Source organism: Sceloporus occidentalis, unplaced genomic scaffold, assembly GCF_023333645.1.
Source record: "Sceloporus occidentalis isolate IW3139 unplaced genomic scaffold, rSceOcc1.0.p SCAF_202, whole genome shotgun sequence".
Classification (NCBI taxonomy): Eukaryota; Metazoa; Chordata; class Lepidosauria; order Squamata; family Phrynosomatidae; genus Sceloporus; species Sceloporus occidentalis.
This window is the reverse complement of record NW_028317182.1, coordinates 774,961-794,571: the sequence shown is the minus strand read 5'-3', so window position 1 is coordinate 794,571 and position 19,611 is coordinate 774,961. Positions and strand designations below refer to the sequence as shown.

At 41.1% G+C, this 19,611-nt stretch overlaps 1 protein-coding gene across 1 annotated transcript in view; it reads left to right on the top strand.

Annotated features, from left to right (window-relative positions):
- The window catches only part of LOC149278062 (uncharacterized), a 498,960-nt gene that overhangs the window by 55,115 nt on the left and 424,234 nt on the right, over positions 1-19,611 (top strand). The window lies entirely within an intron of this gene.

Sequence of the window (19,611 nt, the reverse complement as noted above, 5' to 3'; positions counted from 1 at the left end):
GGGACTATTACTTCACTTCATCTAGACACTATACTTCTATTGATGCAGGTTAAAATTGCATTTGCCTTGTTAGCTGCTGCATCACACTGTTGACTCATGTTCAACTTGTGGTCTACTTAGACTCCTAGATCCCTTTCACACGTAGTTTCATTCATCCAGGTGCCCCCCATTCTGTATCTGTGCATTTCATTTTTATGCCCTTAATGCAGTAACTTACATTTCTCTGTGTCAAATTTCATTTTGTTAGCTTTGGCTCAGTTTTCTAGTCTGTTCAGGTCATTTTGAATTTTGATCCTGTCCTCTGGGGTTTTAGTTACGCCTCCTAATTTTGTGCCATCTGCAAATTTGATATGTATGCCCCTATTTCTGTCCTCCAAGTCATTGATAAAGATGTTGAATAGCCCTGGGCCCAGGACAGAGCCACACAGGACACCCCACTGGTCACTTCTCTCCAGGATGAAAAAGAGCCACTGTTGACTATCCTTTGGGTTTGGCCAGTCAACCAATTATAAATCCATGTAACAGTTTCCTTGTCTAGCTTGTTTCATGTTTTTGTTTTATATACTGTTTAATTTGGTTAACTATTAAGGGACATAGCTATGAGATTCTATGATATGGGGTGCACTATGAACCTTTTGATAAATGAACAAGTATTTCAATCCTATATATACATATCATCAGACATAACTCCAGAGAATGTTAGCCTTTTGGATGCCAGAAGGTTCCTCTCATTCTTCAGAGCAAGAAGCAACACTTCAGCTGCCTTTTAGAAGACAAAGCAAAAAGGCTTCCAAAAGAACTGAAGCCTTGGGCAAGTCACACTCTCTCAGCCTCAGAGGATGGCCATGGGAAACCCACCTGCCAAGAAAACCCCTTCAGAGACTCCCATAAGGTCACCATAAGACCTGGAAACAACTGGGAGGCAGACCCCAAGAACAACATTGGGAAATAGGTGCAAGCCTTGCCTTGGGAAAATGTAAAGACTGGGCTCCAGTCAATGGAGGTCTTCTTCAGGCAGTAAAGGGAGGTTTATGCAAATGCAGAATGACATCACTGCTGCGGAAGGCTCACTTGACCAATCAGAGAGAAAGATGAAGGTTCTTCTGGAAGCTTCCGTGAGAAGGAGATACAGTGCTACCTCGGGTTACGAATTTAATTCGTTCCGCGGCGCCGTTCGTAACCCGATACATTTCGCAACCCGAAAAGCCGCTGGAAAGCCGCTAGCCGCTAGCCGCGCTTTGAATTTCGCGCCGAAACGCGCCGAAAAGATTTTCGTAACCCGAAAAATCCTTCGTAACCCGGAACAGTTTTTTTAAATCTAACTTTTTCGTACCCCGGAAATTTCGTAACGCGGTGAATTCGTATCCCGGGGTACCACTGTATAAGGCCTGAGAGACCAAGAGACAGTTGGGGGAATTGTGTCGGTTGGAGATTGAGAGAGAGAGAGTTAAAGAGCGGATCTTGGAAGTTAGTCTCAGAATTGGACACTTAGGTCTATTTCTTTAATAGCTTGTATGAACTGAACATTATATACTTACAAATATTGTAACTGCAAGGTTCTTAATATCTTGTATGACTTATATTTTAGTTATATTTTGTTATCTATAATAAATACCTCCTTGGAGTATCTACTACTCAACGCTCCTTTTACACTTCTCTTGGTTGATGCTTGGGAAGATCAGTAAAGAAGTAGAAATAAGGTTCCTTAACTGGTCCCAGTGTAGGTTAAGGGAAACCCTTTTATAATTCACTGGATGGAGGCAGCGGGATTTAAGGAAGTTAAGGGTCTGCTGGGCTAAGAGCCATAATGTCTAAATATCTAATTAACAATTTGTAATCCACTCTGATAGCCTTTTGGCTGAAGAGAGGGGTATAAAATTATTATTATTATTATTATTATTATTATTATTACTATTATTATTACAGGGCTGCGGTTTGGCTGCTTGGACCACCGGAGATCATCACAGTGAGTCAGTTGGAAAAGCCCATCTCACTCCAGAAAATAAAGGTACTTGAGGAGTTTGTACTCTACGTCTTTCTGTAATAGTAGCTACACAACTGATAATAGCATTTGCGACATTTAGGATTTTAAAAACAAATATGGCGGATTTAAATGGTGCTTTAAAACCTCTTTCCATCTGCCAGCTTTGTGCTGGTTTTGGGGGGAAATGAGAAAGTGTTGGGAGGGAGGGACTGCCAACAGAATTAGGAGATGCATTGCAGGCTATGGACAGTTTGAGGCCAATTAAGGTCCAAAACACAGGGCAGCAATAGTCCAGTTTGAGAGAGCTTTCACTGCCCTGGCCCAGTGCTAGGGAATCCTGGGAAATGGAGTTTATTGTGGCACCAGAGCTCTCTGACAGAGAAGGCTCAATGTCTCACAAAACTACATTTCCCAGAGTTCCCTAGCACTGAGCCAGGGCAGTTAAAGCAGTCTCAGAGTGGATTATTGCTGCAGTGTGTTTTGGACTTAGGTGAGCCTTGGCAAGTCACACTCTCTCAGCCTCAGAGGATGGCAATGGCAACCTCTCTCTGAAGAAACCTGCCAAGAAAACCCCATGATAAGGTTGCTTTAGGGTTGCCATAAGTTGGAATTGAATTGAAGATACACTTGAAGATCAAATAAAAGTCTGCAATTATTTCACAGATTGTATATGGGAATGGGAGGCAGTGTGTGCAGTCGTTTGAGTGTTGGGTTACCACTCTGGAAGCCATGGTCCAGTGCCTTAATCCTCCATGAAACCAGCTGGGTCCCTTGGACAAGATGTCACACTCTCTCAGCCTCAGGGAAGGCAATGGCAAACCTCCTCTGAACAACTCTTGCCAAAGAAACCCCAGAAGAGGCTCCTCAGAAGTCGACAATGACTTGGAGCCACTCCACAAAAACAACAAAACCTCAAGAAAGAGACAGCGTGTTTTAATGGCTGGAGCATTGGACTATGACCCTGGAGCCCAGGGTTCGAATGCCTTCTTGGCCACGGAAACCCACTGAGTGACATTAGGCAAGTCACACTCTCTCAGCCTCAGAGGGAAGCACTTGCAAAACCACCTCTGAACAAATCTTGCCAAGAAAAGCCTGCGAAGGGCTTTCCTTAGGGTTGCCATAAGTCAGAAACAACTTGAAAGCACACAATGACAAAAGAGAAGTAACACCACTGACACAAGGCAGCTAGGGAGAAAGAAAGAAAGAAAGAAAGAAAGAAAGAAAGAAAGAAAGACGTGGGAGTTGTAGTCCTTGTTTCAGAGGGACTGGAGGGGCCTTACTGCAGGGCAGGTCCCCTCTTCTTTCTGGCCATGTGGATGCTGGAGATCAAGTCCAGGGAATACACTGTAAATCCCATTGGCAAGAGAAACGGCTACTACTGCCTTTCAGATCCAGTTTGCCCCAAATCCTTTATGAGGTCAGAGACCCCTTTGTTAGGAAGTGAACACTGAATATCTCAGGAAGGCCCTATATCTCCCAAGGCCCCCTCCCTCCAGGACCTCCATCCTCTCTTCTCGTCAGTCTCTCTCTCTCTCTCCCCTGAAGGCCTCAAACTGACAACTGCCAAGCGCTGAGGCAGAGGCAGCCATTTTGTGTTCTGGCAGCCATTTTGTGTTCCAGTGACCATTTTGTGTTCTGGCAGCACTTTTGTGTTCTGGCAGCCATTTTGTCCTGCTTTGTGACTCTGGGAATAATGTTCCTGAACCTTCTCTGAGGCCTCATTTGAACAGAGGCATCTCTTTCTCTCCTGAAGCTCCAGAGAGAGAAGGAGGCCAGGCTCCTTGGGCCAAAAGGAAGGAAGTGTGTCCCTTTGTGCCTCTGACTCTCCATTTTGGGGAGAAGGAAGGAAGGAAGGAAGGAAGGAAGGAAGGAAGGGGCCTGTGGGGGTCTGAGGAAGGGGAGGCAGGGACTCAGGGCCAGTGAGGAGGCTGGGCTTTGGGGGCTGGTAGAGAGAGGTGGAAAAGAGACCCTCCCTTTGGGCCCTAGCTGGGGAGGGTCCACCGGTCCTTGCCTCCCCCTTTGGGAAAGGAGACCCCCTCAGCCCCCTGGACTCACTCCTGCCACTCATTCCGAATGGCTGGGACTCAGAGGAGTTTCCTAGGCATTGTCACCTTCTGCCCTCCATGGCCATTGGCACTGACCTTTCCCCATTGCCTTCCCTCCCTCAGCCCTGTGGACCTCCTCCTCCTTCGCACTCAGAGCAACCCTTCTCTACGGCTGAGGAGACGGCCTCTGACCCAGGGAAGCTCCGGCCATAAAGGACTGCATAAGATCCCTTTCTGGGGCTGCTGGAATCAGGGTCTTTGTACTGAAGGTAGGCCTTTATTCCTGGAGCTGGAAGAGGACCTTTGTTTAAATGTTTCAGTCCAGGATTGTATGGAAGGGTTGCAGCTGAGTGAGCAAGCAATGGTTTGCAGGAATAAAGTCCCAAATGCAGTCTCTAGCAGAACTGTCTTTCCAGAATGTGGAAGTGAGATTTCCAGACCCCAGACACACAGTGCGCCAGTGAGTCCTTTGTGTGGGGACTGTGTGTGTATGTGCTGTTTGCTAGAGTTTTATGAGGTATTCATTTCACTGGGTTTATAAAATGAGTTTACATACTTCTTCACTTCCCCCAAATGAGCATAATCCACGGTTCAATGTTCAGTCATAAACGTATACATTTATAGATTGTTGATATTTCAAGTGCAACACATTCAGCAGTGTTCATCGTTTTAAAAAATGTACAAGGAAAAGTGAAGAAATTGTCATTTTGACAATAGATCCATTCAGAAACAATGCACACAAATGTACATGCCTCAATTTCTATGTGGCTTTAGCAAGCAGAGGGAGTAGGTGCATACTTCATGCTCCTGCTATGAGTGACATAACAAAAACAGCAGTTACACTTAGAGAAATAGTATCATCTACAAAAATGAAATAATTATTTTGAACAGTGTCTAAATGGGGAGGGGGCCATGATGAGGGGAGGCCATAGATCAGATCTCTAAGGTAATGTAGCTCTTATGCAGCCCAGGAGCTACAGCTTCTCCACCTGGGACATAAAGCAGGTCCTCCCGCTCCTCCTCTTTGTGAACGAGAAGTCATGATGATACAGTGATTTTGAGTGCTGCAGGGTTTCTAGCCAAACCAAGCCTAACCCTTGTCTCTTTTCTCAGGAACTTCATCTTGTACACGGCTTTGGAGTGTCTTTTGTTGGAAGTGACCGAAGTGCAGGGCCACCAGGATCCCCCTTCCCACATGATGGCCAACACAAAGGCCAAGCAGAGGGAGCTGGGCTCCAACAGAAAGAGGCTTCAGAGGTACAACAACTCTTTGGTAAGTTGCCATCCTGACTGTTAGTTTCATCTGTGTCTGGGTCGGCTCATGAAAGCAAGCAGAGAACATACTGTCGCAGTTTGGCAGAGAGAGTCCTGGTTAATCCTCTATCACCTCATTTTTTGAGGGGGCTTTGAAAATGTCCTATTTCACTCTGTTCCTCCCACTTTCCCCCTTCTCCTCAGGTCAGTTCAGTTGCTGCAAAATGTGATCCAAGTTCAAAAGAGTGTGCGTCCTATCAATTCAAAAGAGGGGAGAGGGGAGGAGGAAAGGGGGCAGGGTCTTTCCCTTGCCAGGAGTCGGAGCAAAAACAAACTTCTGTACCCTTCCTCGCATTAACAACTTTGGCCATCTGGACCGCCTTCTGGTGTTGCTTGTCCACATAAGTCTTTCTTTCCCAATCTGTGAAATGCTGGGGGATAGGGAAGAATATCTCTGGACTTAAATTGAGGGTGAGCCCAGTGGCCCTAAAGCCCAGAGTACTCCCCATAACTGTTTTTTAAAAAGGAAATTTGCCTCTGAAATTAGGTGAGATATGGCCAAATGATTCATTGGTGACTAAATGTACTATACATGTTGGGATAGCCAGTATCTTAATCAATCAATAATATTCCAGAAATGGCCTAATTTATATTGTTCATCATATTTTATATTACAGTGGTACCCCGGGTTACGAAAATAATTCGTTCCGCCGCCGCGTTCGTAACCCGAAAGCTTTCGCAAGCCGAAAAAGCCATAGGCGCTAATGGGGAAAAGCCGCGATTTCGTGTGAAATAGCGCCGAAAAGCACCAAAAAGTTTTTCGTAACCCGAAATAACCTTCGTAACCCGGAACAGTTTTTTCCTATTGATTTTTTTCGTAACCCGGAAATTTCGTAAGGCGGTGCTTTCGTATCCCGGGGTACCACTGTATATTGAAAGAATTCGAGACAAACTGGATCTCAAAGGCTGTAGCTTTTTCTTGCTTGCAGAATTTAAAGTTTATTTCCTGGACTGAATTCTGAAGTGTTGAAATAATATTTGCAATGCACCATGTGCTTTCCTCCCCTTTTGTTTAGTCATTTTCTGGATGAGGGCTAATTTCTATTGCAGGTGACCTTTGCGGATGTGGCATTATATTTCACTGAAGAGGAATGGAAACTGTTGACGAAAAAGCAGAAACTGATGTACAGTTCTGTAATGATGGAGAATTTTGAGAATGTGGCCTCTGTGGGTAAGGAACCTGAATTCATTGCCCTTCCTGTGAAGACTGAGGGCCCTTTCATAATTCACTGTCAGAGCACTATGATTCCACTTTAGAATTATAGCATCAAAGAGTTGAAATAGACCACAAGGACCAGCCAGTTCAATCTTCTGCCATGCAGGAATGGACATTCAAAGCACCCTGAGAGATGGCCATCCCGCCTCTGTTTAAAGACCTCCAAACAAAGAGACTCCACCAAACTCTGAGGGAGTATATTCCACTGTTGAAGAGCTCTTACTCTCAGGAAGTTCCTCCTAAAGTTTAAGTGAAATCTCTTGTCCCTGTGGCTTGCATCCATTGTTCCATGTCCTTTTCTCTGGAGTAGCAGAAAGCAAGCCTGCTCCATCCTGAATATGACATCTCTTCAAATATTTGAACAGGGTTGTCATATCCACTCTTTTTTTTTTTCAAACTTTAAGAGATTTTTAATAAGAAGTTAATGTTATTATAATAAATTGATAAAATATTGATTAAATTCACCTTACAATAATATATAAAAAAGACTTTTACATTATATTACCCATACATATAATATATCCCTTTATATTCCATTCTTTACTACTTTATCTAACTTTACTTCATATTTCTTTTCATCATATATGTTTCATAATTCCCCCCTTCCCCCAAGTGCTCCCCATCCCCTGAGCCTAATATCTTCTTATTACTCTATCTCCAGAATTGTAACTCTTCCTCTGGTGGTAAAACACCTCCTTCTTTTCCTAAAACTTTTTGTACAAATGTTTCCCATATTGCTTCGAAATCATTTCTCTTGATTATTCCTCTTAATTTAATTTCTTAATTTCTTAAACTTAATTTCACTAGTTAACTTATCATTAATTGCTATTTGCCAAATCTCTCTATACCAATCTTGTATTTGTAAATCTCCCTGGTCTTTCCACTTTTTTGCTATCATTAATCTCGCCGCTGTTAATAAATTTGTAATTAGATCCTTTATAACTTGGGTGCAGTTAATTTTATCATATAAAGATAATAACGCTATTTTTGGACTAAATTCTAAATCAATTTTTGTTATTTCTTTTATCTCCTCAAATACCATTTGCCAAAATTTCCTTACGGTTCTGCAACCCCACCACATATGCATATAAGTGCCTATCTCTTGACTCCCTCTCCAACATAACCTTGAGTAATTCTTATTTATATGACTTAACCTTACAGGCGTTAAATACCATTTCCAAATTATTTTGTAGTAGTTCTCTTTTATTCGTATAGAATAAAATTTTAAATGGCGTTGATTCCAAATTTTCCCCCATTCGTGGTCATTTATTTTTTGTACTAAATCATCCTCCCATGTTGTCTTTAAATAATCTTCTTTCTCATTATATTTTAATGATAATTTATATATTTCACTTGTGACCCCTTTCAAAGTTTCATTCTCCTCTATACTTTCTCTTTCTCTATAATCAACTGTTCAAATTTTGTGTATTCTCTAATCTCTCCTATATTTTTCTCATACTTCTTTATCCATTGTTCCAATTGAATACAATTATACCAAGTTAATTTTGATCCTTGCAATTTCTCCTTTATTTTCCCTTTCTCCCTCATAGTCTTCATCCATTCTTTTATCCTATATATTTCTTGACCTTTTACTAATTTCCCTACTTCTTCCTTTAAATTTACTGGAAAATTTTTTAGCATTATAACTGGTGTTAAAGGTGAGATAGCTGGCATTAGTTTTTCTTTATTTTTTTTCCAAATTTCTAATATATTCTTTAAAAAGGGGTTTTCTATTTCCTTCATTTCTTTCATAGTAAGTTCTTTAAAAATTATATTTTCCAATTTTTCCTCTATTCCTGTTGTTTCCATCTCTAACCAATCTAATTCCCCTTTCTCTATGATTCCATCTATAATATATCTTATTTGGTTTGCATTATAGTACAATTTTAAATTTGGGAGACCCAAACCTCCTTCTTTTTGGGGTTTATACCAATATCTTTTATTAATCCTTGCTTTTTTATTCCCATTACAATAGTTATTCGCTAATACTTCTCAATTTTTAATTTCAACCTCTGATATTTGTATTGGCAACATCCTAAACAAGAAATTAATCTTAGGCAGAATTTTCATTTTTATTAATGCGATTCTACCGAACCATGATAATTTTATATTTTTATATTCTTCTAATTTCCTTTTAATTTCTATTCTTAATTTTTTATAGTTCTGATCCTCTAATTTGTGTAGATTTTTTGTAATTTTTATTCCTAGATATTTAATTGTATCTTTTACCTTTATATCTATCTTTCCATCCTTTACAAATTCCTGTTCTTCCGTTTTTGGATAATTGAACAACATTAGCTCTGATTTATTCCAATGGACTCTTAGTCCTGTCATTTGTCCAAACTCCTTTAAATGTTTTTTCACATTGTTCATTTTTTCCAAGGGGTCTCTAATTGTTAATAGAGTATCATCTGCAAATAAACTTATCTTATTCAATTTTCTCATCCCAATTCCTTCCAGATTTTTATCCCCCCTAATAATATTTGCTAATATTTCAATAATTATTGCAAATAAAACCGGGGAAAGAGGGCATCCTTGCCTTGTTCCTCTAGAAATTGAAATGTGTTCTGTTATTCCATCATTTATTGTTACTACTGCTGTATTATTTAAATATAACTGATCTATCAATCCTCTAAACTTTTCTCCCATACCTAATTTCTTCAATGTTATTTTTAATGCTGGCCATTCCACACAATCAAAAGCTTTATAAATATCTAATGCCATTATTCCTGCTTTCTGCTTTCTTTTCTCTATTATATTTATTTTATTCAGTACTCTTCCTATTAAATTTGACATTTGTCTTCCTTGCACAAATCCACATTGATCATTTTGAATATATTTATATATAAACTTATTCATTCTTTTTGCCATTATGGCTGTTAATATTTTAGCATCCTGATTGATAAGGGATATAGGTCTGTATGAGCCTGGATCTGACAAATCTTTATCCGGTTTTGGAATCAATATTATCATTGAGTGGTCCCATGATGGTGGGATCCTTTCTCCATTTAAAAATTTATTGTATAACACTTCTAATTTAGGTATTAAAACCTTTTTAAAAGTTTTATTATATTCTGGTCCTAATCCATCCATTCCTGGTGATTTCCCTCCTTTTAATTTATCTATCACTTCTTCAATTTCTTTTTTTGAAACTGGTTGTTCCATTATTTCTTTATCCTCTTCTTCTATCTTTGTTCTCCAATTTTTCTCTATATATTCCTCAATTTTGTCAATTGAACTATCCCCTACTGTATATAAATCTTTGTAGTATTGTTCAAATATCTTTATCTTTTCTTTCATCAGCATACATTTTTCCCTGTTTTGTCCTTTATAACCCCTATCAGATTTTTCTCTTTCTTTTTTTGTGTTAATCTTGCTAACATTTTCGAATTTTTGTTACTATATTCAAAAAACTCCCTCCGTAAATATATCAAATTTTTCTGGATCTGATCTATTTCTATCTTCTCTAATTCCTTTCTTTTCGCTTGCAGCTTTATATATATATATTTACTTCTATTCTTTATATAATCCTTATTTAATTTTTCAATTTCCGTTTCCAATTTGATTTTTCTCTCTTCCTTTTGTCTCCTTACCTTGCATGTTTCCCTAATACAAATCCCTCTTGCCACTGCTTTCATAGTATCCCATAATAAAGCTTGAGAAATCTCTTTGTTATTAATATCCCATATAACCTGCCATTCTTCCTCTATTTTATTCACTATTTCTTTATTATTAAGTATGCTAGTGTCTAACCTCTATCTTTTTGCTTCTCTATAATCTTTTTTAATTATGAAATCCATGTTTGCTATTCCATGATCTGTAACTTTTATTCCTTCTATTTCACTATTTAATACCCTTGACATCATATTTTTGGATACAAAAATGAAATCTATTCTAGAATAATTTTTATGAACCGCTGAATAGTAAGTATAGTTCTTTTCATCTCCTTTAATCAATCTCCATACATCTTTCAATTCTTTCCTATTCATTATTTTGTTCAAAGGTGTAATCTTATTAAGTCTGTCCCTTATTGTTGGGTCTGATTTATCTTTAACCTTATCCATGACCATATTGAAATCTCCTGCCATAATTGTGTAATCTCCCTGCATATCCTCCATTTCCTTAAATACTTTTTCATAAAATTCCATTTGATTTTCATTTGGAGCATACACATTTACCAACAAGTATTTTTCTCCCCCCATCGTTCCTTGCACCAATACAAATCTTCCTTTTTCATCTGACTTAACTTTTAGTATATCAAACCCACATTTCTTAGATATTAAGGTTGCTACTCCTCTTGCTTTAGAAGTACCATATGCTTTTTCATATGTGGCAACCCAGTTCATCTTCAATTCTGACGATCCTGATTTCGCTTGGTGCGTTTCCTGAATAAAAAAAATATCCGCTTTCTGTTTTTTCATTAATGATTCAATCCTTTTCCTTTTAATTACAGACCCCAGACTATTTAATTACAGACTATTTCCAAAGCAGAACCTTTCTTTCCTGCCTTTCCTGGGCTCCATTGTGGCCTCTTCAAAATCTCCTCAAAAGAAGGAAGGAAGGAAGGAAGGAAGGAAGGAAGGAAGGAAGGAAGGGGGGCTGCTGAACCCCTGGCGAACTCCTTTCATTCCCTCAAAAGCCGACAGTGGAATAAAGAGCAGCAGCAGGAATGATTTGATAAATAAGCAAGGCAATATGATTAAATTAAAAAGTTAGAAGAAATAAGAGAAGAAGGTAAACAATGCAATTGGTTTATTTTCAGGCAAATAAGAGAGAGATTTTTGTTGGATATGAAAACATACAGAAATACTAGGAAATGTGCTTTCTATCGGGAAAGGTTCACTTGTGGGGAGAGTGTATAAAATCCTGTTAAAACATGAGATGGAATCTGAAGTGGTTAAAGAAAACATGGTTCAATGGCCAAGAAAACAGGACACAATATTGAGATGGAAGAATGGGAGTTAACTTGGAAAAGGAGGATAAAATACATAGCTTCCCAAGCCCTAAGGAAAAACTACTACAAAATATTTTTTCAATGGTATTTGAAACATGAAAATATACCTAATGACATAACGTTGGTTTTAATTGTGACTGTCCAAGGCATTGAATTTATTGGGGGGAAGAGAGTTCAGTAAATGTTTAGGGTGGATTTAATGTTCCCCTGCCCTGACCTCCATTCCTTTAAGGATAAATTCTCAGTGGGGAGGAATAGCTAACTCTCTTTGCAAGACAGCCAGATGCAAACCTGCTGCCCAACTCTAAAACACATGGAAAGTGCATGAGGCTTCTTCTGTACCTTTTCAGTTAGATCCAGGTCGTCCTCTGATTCTATGAGATCCATGTTCCTGTAGCCATGGCAGTAAGATCCCAGCGGCAAATGTGAGTCATCCTCCAATCCGCATTCAACATCCAAATGGGCTGCTTTGACTCCGTAGGTCAGAGAAAACCTGTCCATTTGAACAAAGAGTAGAAAGAGGAGCTGGTGCCCCTTTTCCATATTGCGGCTTCTCTCCTAAGGCCAATAACCTATTGCATAAAAGTGTCCCAGACTCACTTGGATCTCTTCCTCTGGGTCAGAAAGAATTGTCTGGTTCAGGATCGCCGTCTCTTCTTCATTTCACATGATGCCTTTCTCATTCATCTTAAGGCCAGACAATTTTGTGGAGGGACCTTTCTTCTTTCCAAGTCCTTTGTCTGGAGAAGATTTTTTTAAAGTATAAGAACAGTCTAACAAATAAATACAATTTTACCTGAAGAAATTAAGTGAAACTCAGAAGAAGCATCATAGGATCTATCAGGCAGAACTCTCTTCATCATGTAAACCTTTAACAGGTTCGCTAGTGGTCAAGTTGAAGGCAGTTCTTCATTTATCTGTGTTCAAAGGAGGTTTGTCATAGGCCACCTCCACCGTATGACTGTGGATGAAAAAGCCCACCAGCCTCTATGCCTAGAAAAGAAATTGAGGGCACCTTCCTGGCAGGATTTTTCTTGATCTGCCTCCCAAATAATATGTCTTCTGTGAAAGATTACAAGCCTTGTGTTTTTTAAGGAGCAAAGCTGTGTCTAAACATGGCCATGGAAGAGGTTCATACATTTCTAAATGGGGTTGAGAAAGTGGAAGGAGACACAGTTTTCTCCTTCTCTCTTCTTGCTTGATCTTGGGGTCATTTAGTGGAGATGGGAAATTCAGGACAGACAACAGCAAAACGAAAACCACATTTCACACAGTTCATGTAAACTTTGACAGACTGTGACTTCCATATTATTGGGGCATTGAATTTCAACAACAATTATGATAATTAGCTTCTTATTCCCCAAACCACAGAGTTTTCTGAAATCTGAAAGAGTGTGTTTATCACACGGAGGTTTTTGCAGCTCTTTGCAGCTCAGATCCGAAGCCACTGCAGGTCAAACGATGCAAATCCATGCAAAAATGTGAGTGTCATCACACAGGATTCCTTTCTATGGGGGCTCCTTCCATGGGGCTTCCACAGTGGTTCCAAAGTGACCCCTCATTTTGGTGAAATAGGTAACAAGCGAATGCTCAGAAATCTCTTCCAAGCTCACTCCGATTCCACTCCGAATTGGTCTGGTGTGGAATGCAGCTTTGCTTCTGCTCTGTTTCACCACTGCAAAACCCCCGGTTGCAAATTTCCCATGATGCAGTGCTGCAATTCCCCCCACTTCCTTCCGGTGGTCCTTTCGCTTCCAGGGCAACCAAGGGGGGGGGGGAATAGGCAGCCAATGGGAGTGGAGGAAGGTCCAGGTAAAGGGAAGGAGGCCACGCCCCCTCAGGAATGGGGAGCCAATGGGAAAATCACATTAGTCCCCATAGACTTCGGTTTTATCCATAAAGAACATTCCTAATACAACGCCGCCCTCTTGTGGATACTCAGGGCACTGCAGCCTCCTTGGGCTTCTCACCAACTTCTATCCTGGAGCGCCATCTGGTGGCCACTCTGGGCAATTCACTAATAGCAATTAACCAAATTAAACGGTATATAAAACAAAAACATGAAACAAGCTAGACAAGGTAACTGTTACATGGAATTGTAATTGGTTGACCAGCCGAACCGAAAGGGTGCTCAACAATGACTCCTTTTCATCCTGGATAGAAGTGACCAGTGCTGTGTCCAGTGGGGTCCTTTCCTGGGCCCAGTGCTATTCAACATCTTTATCAATTATTTGGATGACAGAATTGGGGGCATACTTATCAAATTTGCAGATGACACCAAATTAGGAGGAGTAGCTAATACCCCAAAGGACAGGATCAAAATTCAAAACAACCTGAATAGACTAGAAAGCTGGGTCAAAGCTAACAAAATGAAAATTAACATGGAGAAATGTACGGTACTGCATTAAGGGCAGAAAAATGAAATGCACAGACATAGGATTATGGGGGACACCTTGATGAATGAAACTATGTGTGAAAGGGATCTAGGAGTCCAAGTAGACCACAAGTTGAACATGAGTCAACAGTGCGATGTGGCAGCTAAGAAGGCCAATGCAATTTTAGGCTGCATCAATAGAAGTATAGAGCCTAGATCAAGGGAAGTAATAGTACTACTCTATTCTGCTCTGGTCAGGCCCCATATGGAATACTGTGTCCAGTTCTGGGCCCCACAATTCAAAAGGATGTTGAGAAACTGGAGGACACCCAAAGGAGGGCAACTAAAATGGTGAAGGATTTGGAAATCACAATGGGACATCCTCAGTGCTTCAGCCAATGAGCATCAGCTGCCCTCGGTTCGCCTCTGACATCTTCCTCCTCCATATCTTTAATTGTGACACCATCCACTTCATAAGGTCCTTTAATTCCTTTATGTCTTCCTCCATTCGATAAACGTCTACCTGGGGTTCTTCTGTGCTGGGACAGCTATCAAGCGATTCCCCCACTGCCAGGTCCCAGGCTGTCACTCTGCCCCCCGACGGCCTTCCTTTCCCCAGTCTGGGGCCGGAAACCCAATTCCTCCAGTGGTGGCCTGGGTGGTGTGAGCTTCAGGAGGTTTCCCAGTCTTGGGCTTGGCCCTAGTTCCTCTGAAGAAGGCACCTGCTCCTCCACCACCGGGATCTGCAGAACCACCAGGTTCCCAAAGAACTCTTCTTGTTCCTGGGTCTCCATTGGAGGTAAAACTGTGAGACTTTGCAAACAGTGAGATCTGGAGTCAGTCCTGTGCTCAGAAAATAAAACTCATTTGAAACAAAAGAAGCTTTATTGATGAATCCAGGCAGAAACACCCATTAACACCTTTTTGCAAAGTCTGAAGTCCAAAGGTACTTGCTCAATCCCTCCCTAAGCCAGCCCCCAATTCCCAAGCTAAAGCAACACAAGCGGAGGTTGCATAGATACCAAGGTTGTGTATACTTCCCTTCCCTTCTCTCAGACAGCCTCACCTTGAGGAGCGGTGTTCCCAAGCCAGCTTCACTCCTCCTTGATAACCATCTACAGCTGCAACCCCAGCCCCTCTCCAAACGCCTCCTTCATCTAAAAGCCACTCCATCTGCCCTTCTATCATTTTCCATTATGGGCTTTCTATAACCCATCACTCTACACTGTCTACTATGGACTGCAACTATAACTCCTACTTTAATACCCAAACCCTAATATTTTTACCCTTTATGACAGAACTCTGACACACAATGGGCCAGTCTCAATCCTTCAGGGACACACCACCAGTTTGAAGTGACAATTCTCCCATCTCAATCGTTCAGGCAAGGAGCATCGGCCTGAGGTTGCAATGGGTCAGTCTAAATCTTTCAGGTAAAGAGCACCACCCTGAAGTCACAATAGTACTCTCTCAATGCTTCAGCCAAGGAAACTCAGGCTGAGATCACAATGGGCCAGTCTCAGTGTTTCAGGCAAGCAGCATCAGCCTCAGGTTGCAATGGTCACATCTCAAACCTTCAGATAAGCAGTATTAGCCTAAATTCACAATGATCCCATCTCATTGCTGCAGGCAAGGAGCATCAGCCTGAGGTCGCAATGGGCCAGTCTCATTCAGGTAAGGAGCACCAGCCTGAAGTCACATTATGTCATTAATACCTTTATTTATGCATCTATTCATTTAGGGATTCATGTCATAAGGGTTATAGGTTTAGGTTTAGGTTAGAGTTCAGATAGATGGGATTTATGGTGGGTTAAAATAACATGTTTTAATATGTGCTTTAATAGAATATACTAGAAAGAGGTAGAGAGATCATGGCTAAAGAATGTGCTTCTTTGCTAGGATTGGAATGTGTGGGAATCACTCTTCTAACAGAGGCTTGAGTTTAAAAGACTGGTCTCTGGAAAAGGAGGGGAAACATAGAGAGTTATGGATATTTTTATATTATATTATGTTGCTATGGGTTTAGGCATAATATATTTTCATGTGGTATCATATTATGTGGAGATTGATAGGGTTTTATATTATAGATAGCTATATATATTGCTAAGCCATAATGTAAATTAAAACCGTTGTGTGGCTGAGTTCTGTGGTCCAAGGCCACAGGTGCAGTGGTTGAGAAAAGGCACATGAGAGCTTCATTGCTTTTAGGAAAGCTGCCAGAATCCCGGATGGGAGGACACTGCACCTAAAAGGGTGGGAGAACGCTGTGCGGGAAAGGGCTACCCGATTAATTAGCTTCATTGGTAAATGGAGTGAGGTGGATGCATATGGTTATAAAAGGGATATGTTTATACCTTCTTTAATTCCTGACAAAAAAGTCACTTCCATTACTTCTTCTTCAATAAAAGCTATTCCTTTTTCAAAGTACTGCCTTTTGTGTTGCAAGAGGGGCTGCAATTAGGACCCTGACAGATATCTCTCTCCTCTTCCATTCACCCTTCTATCCCAAAAGGGCTGGAGAGCATACCAAACCAACCACAGAACCTTTCCCTGCTCTTGTGTAATGCCAGGTCAGTCAAAAATACAACGCAGATAGTCTAGGATCTCCTACTGGACGGAGAGGCTGACCTGGTTTGTTTCATGGAGACCTGGCTGGGTGATGATAGCTCAGCCACCTGGGATCAGGCCTTACCAGCCGGGTTCTCCGTCAGTGAGCAGGTAAGGGGACATCATTTTGGTCCATAAAGACAATCTTGCCTTGAGCAGGATACCTATCCATATGATCGACCACATCAAATGTATTTGCCTCAGCTTAAAGACTAGGCGAAGTCTAGGGATTCTGTTGGTTTAATGTCCACCCCGTTCCTTAACAGACTCCCTAGCGGAGCTGACACAACTGGTCTCTGAGATGCTGCTGGAGTCACCTAGGCTTTTGGTCCTGGGCGACCTCAACAACCCCTTCGAGGCCCCTCCTCAACATGCGCAGGATTTGCAAGGGCCTCTCTGCTGCTGCTGCTTATTCCACTGGTGGCCTTTGCGGGAAAGGAAGGTATGCGCTGGGGATTCAGCAGTCTCCCCTTTCTTCCCTTCTTTCTTCCTTTGAGGAGACTCCAGGCGAGCCCAAGGTGCAGAGCTGGACTCAGGAGGAAAAGGCAGGAAAGGAAGGCTCTGCTTTGGAAATAAAGCTCTCTCTGTGTATCTTCTATGTTTGTGTTTGTGTGTATTTGCCTCTGCTGTTCTTATGGCTGGGAATGGAACAGAAAACTGAGGAGGGAATAAAGGGTCAGTTTAGCACGAATTCACAACTTCTGTGCATTTAAGAGTCCAGTGTGTTGAAATAGTAAAGAACTTTATTGAGAACACAGAGTCAAAAATTCAGTGGTTAAGCCAGAACTGCCCATTCCAAGCAAACAATACATTAAAACCCCAAACACCTAAAACTGCTCCCTCTTCCAAGCCTAGCTCCCCCCTCCAATTCCTACAGTCTATGCCCCACAGGTAACAAGCCCCCCTTTGCCATCCCTAGAAACTAGCCCTTTCTGTTAATACCAGCCTCCAACTTTCTTCAGCCAACATCCCACACAATGCAAAAGCTATCATTCCCATAAATATTCTAGACAGCTGCAACAAATCCCAGCCCCTCATCTAGCAAACCTATACCATGACCCAGAATCCCCAGCCAAATAGACAACCCATAGCAACTATCTATACTATTAGCAAATAAAACCTAAACTTAACAAAATACAACTTTAAAACAAACAGACATATGGACAGAGAAACCTTACAAACAAAATCACAAGGGCCTTTTCTTAGCACCGTTGGATTGAAAATATTTTATATTCCTTACTGACAAAAATAATGTTAGTTTACTGCTGAGATTTGTGTGGCTTCGCTCCTATGTGGACTCTCTGATGTGTAACTAGGCTTGACCTCTGAGAAAAACATTTCCCACAGTGCTGGCATTTGTATGGCTTCTCTCCTGTGTGGACTCTCTGATGTGTCACTAGGTTTGACTTCGAAGTAAAACATTTCTCACAATGCTGGCATTTGTGTGGCTTCTCTCCTGTGTGGACTCTCTGATGTGTCACTAGGTCTGACTTCTGAGAAAGACATTTCCCACAATGCTGGCATTTGTATGGCTTCTCTCCTGTGTGGCCTCTCTGATGTATCACTAGGTGTGACTTCATAGAAAAACATTTCCCACAATGCTGGCATTTGTATGGCTTCTCTCCTGTGTGAACTCTCTGATGTGTCACTAGTACTGACTTCTGAGAAAAACATTTCCCACAATGCTGGCATTTGTATGGCTTCTCTCCTGTGTGGCCTCTCTGATGTATCACTAGGTGTGACTTCATAGAAAAACATTTCCCACAATGCTGGCATTTGTATGGCTTCTCTCCTGTGTGAACTCTCTGATGTGTCACTAGGACTGACTTCTGAGAAAAACATTTCCCACAATGCTGGCATTTGTATGGCTTCTCTCCTGTGTGGACTCTCTGATGTGTCACTAGGTGTGACTTCGAGGAAAAACATTTCCCACAACGCTGGCATTTGTATGGCTTCTCTCCTGTGTGGACTCTCTGATGTGTCATTAGGTGTGACTTCGAGGAAAAACATTTCCCACAACGCTGGCATTTGTATGGCTTCTCTCCTGTGTGGACTCTCTGATGTATCACTAGGTGTGACCTCCGAGGAAAACATTTACCACAACGCTGGCATTTGTATGGCTTCTCTCCGGTGTGGACTCTCTGATGTTTCACTAGGTCTGACTTCTGAGAAAAACATTTCCCACAATGCTGGCATTTGTATGGCTTCTCTCCTGTATGGACCCTTCGATGCATGACAAGGATTGACTTGTAAGCAAAATGTCTCCCACAGTGCTGGCATTTATGTGACTTCTTTCTTGTGTGGATTCTCTCATGACTCAAATATTTTTCTGTAAAGAAGCACAGTGACAGATAAGACTGAAAATCAGCGTTAAGGGAGGAGGGTGTTACCCATGATTTAGCCCTCATTAACCCCTCCTTATTAGAGATTAAATTAAGAGAGTTTCTGTTAGTAACCCAAGCATGACCGTACTACTTATGCCCCTAAATCCATGGAACAATTGTATCCTTATTTATAGGAGTTAACAAAGAAGAGATTGGAGGGGGACTTAAGGGAATCACTGGAAGCAGATAGTCAGAAAAAGGAATGTTGCAAAAATATTCTATTAATCATGTGGAGAAATAGTTTGATTGTCAAGTGGCATTATATCCTGTGAGACTGCCATAAAGTCCTGAGTCAGAGACCAAGGCATGTTGGAAGCTAACTGCAGAGGATGCTTCATGCTGTGTGGCACCAGGAGATGACTCACAACCAATACAGTATACAGCTCACATGTGGATTGGTGTGGATTAGAGTTGTGTGTACAAGGGATGGTGAAGTTGATGGAAGTCGGAGAGGAGAGCTTGCAAATAAATGTATTATTAGGAGCAGGTAACTGTTAAAGTTGCCAGATATTGTGCATCTGCGATTATTTGTAGCAGATTTTTTTTTTTTGGAACAGATGTAGAAACACCCATGTAATATCTTGAAATAATTATGACCCAGAGTCAGGCTATTACATTTTTATACAACTTCCATTTTGGAATTAATAGGATTGTATACGGTGTTTTCTGCACTATATCCATTTGACTGTTCTGTTTTATATGAATCATTTTAGAAGTTTGAAGTTAATGAGTG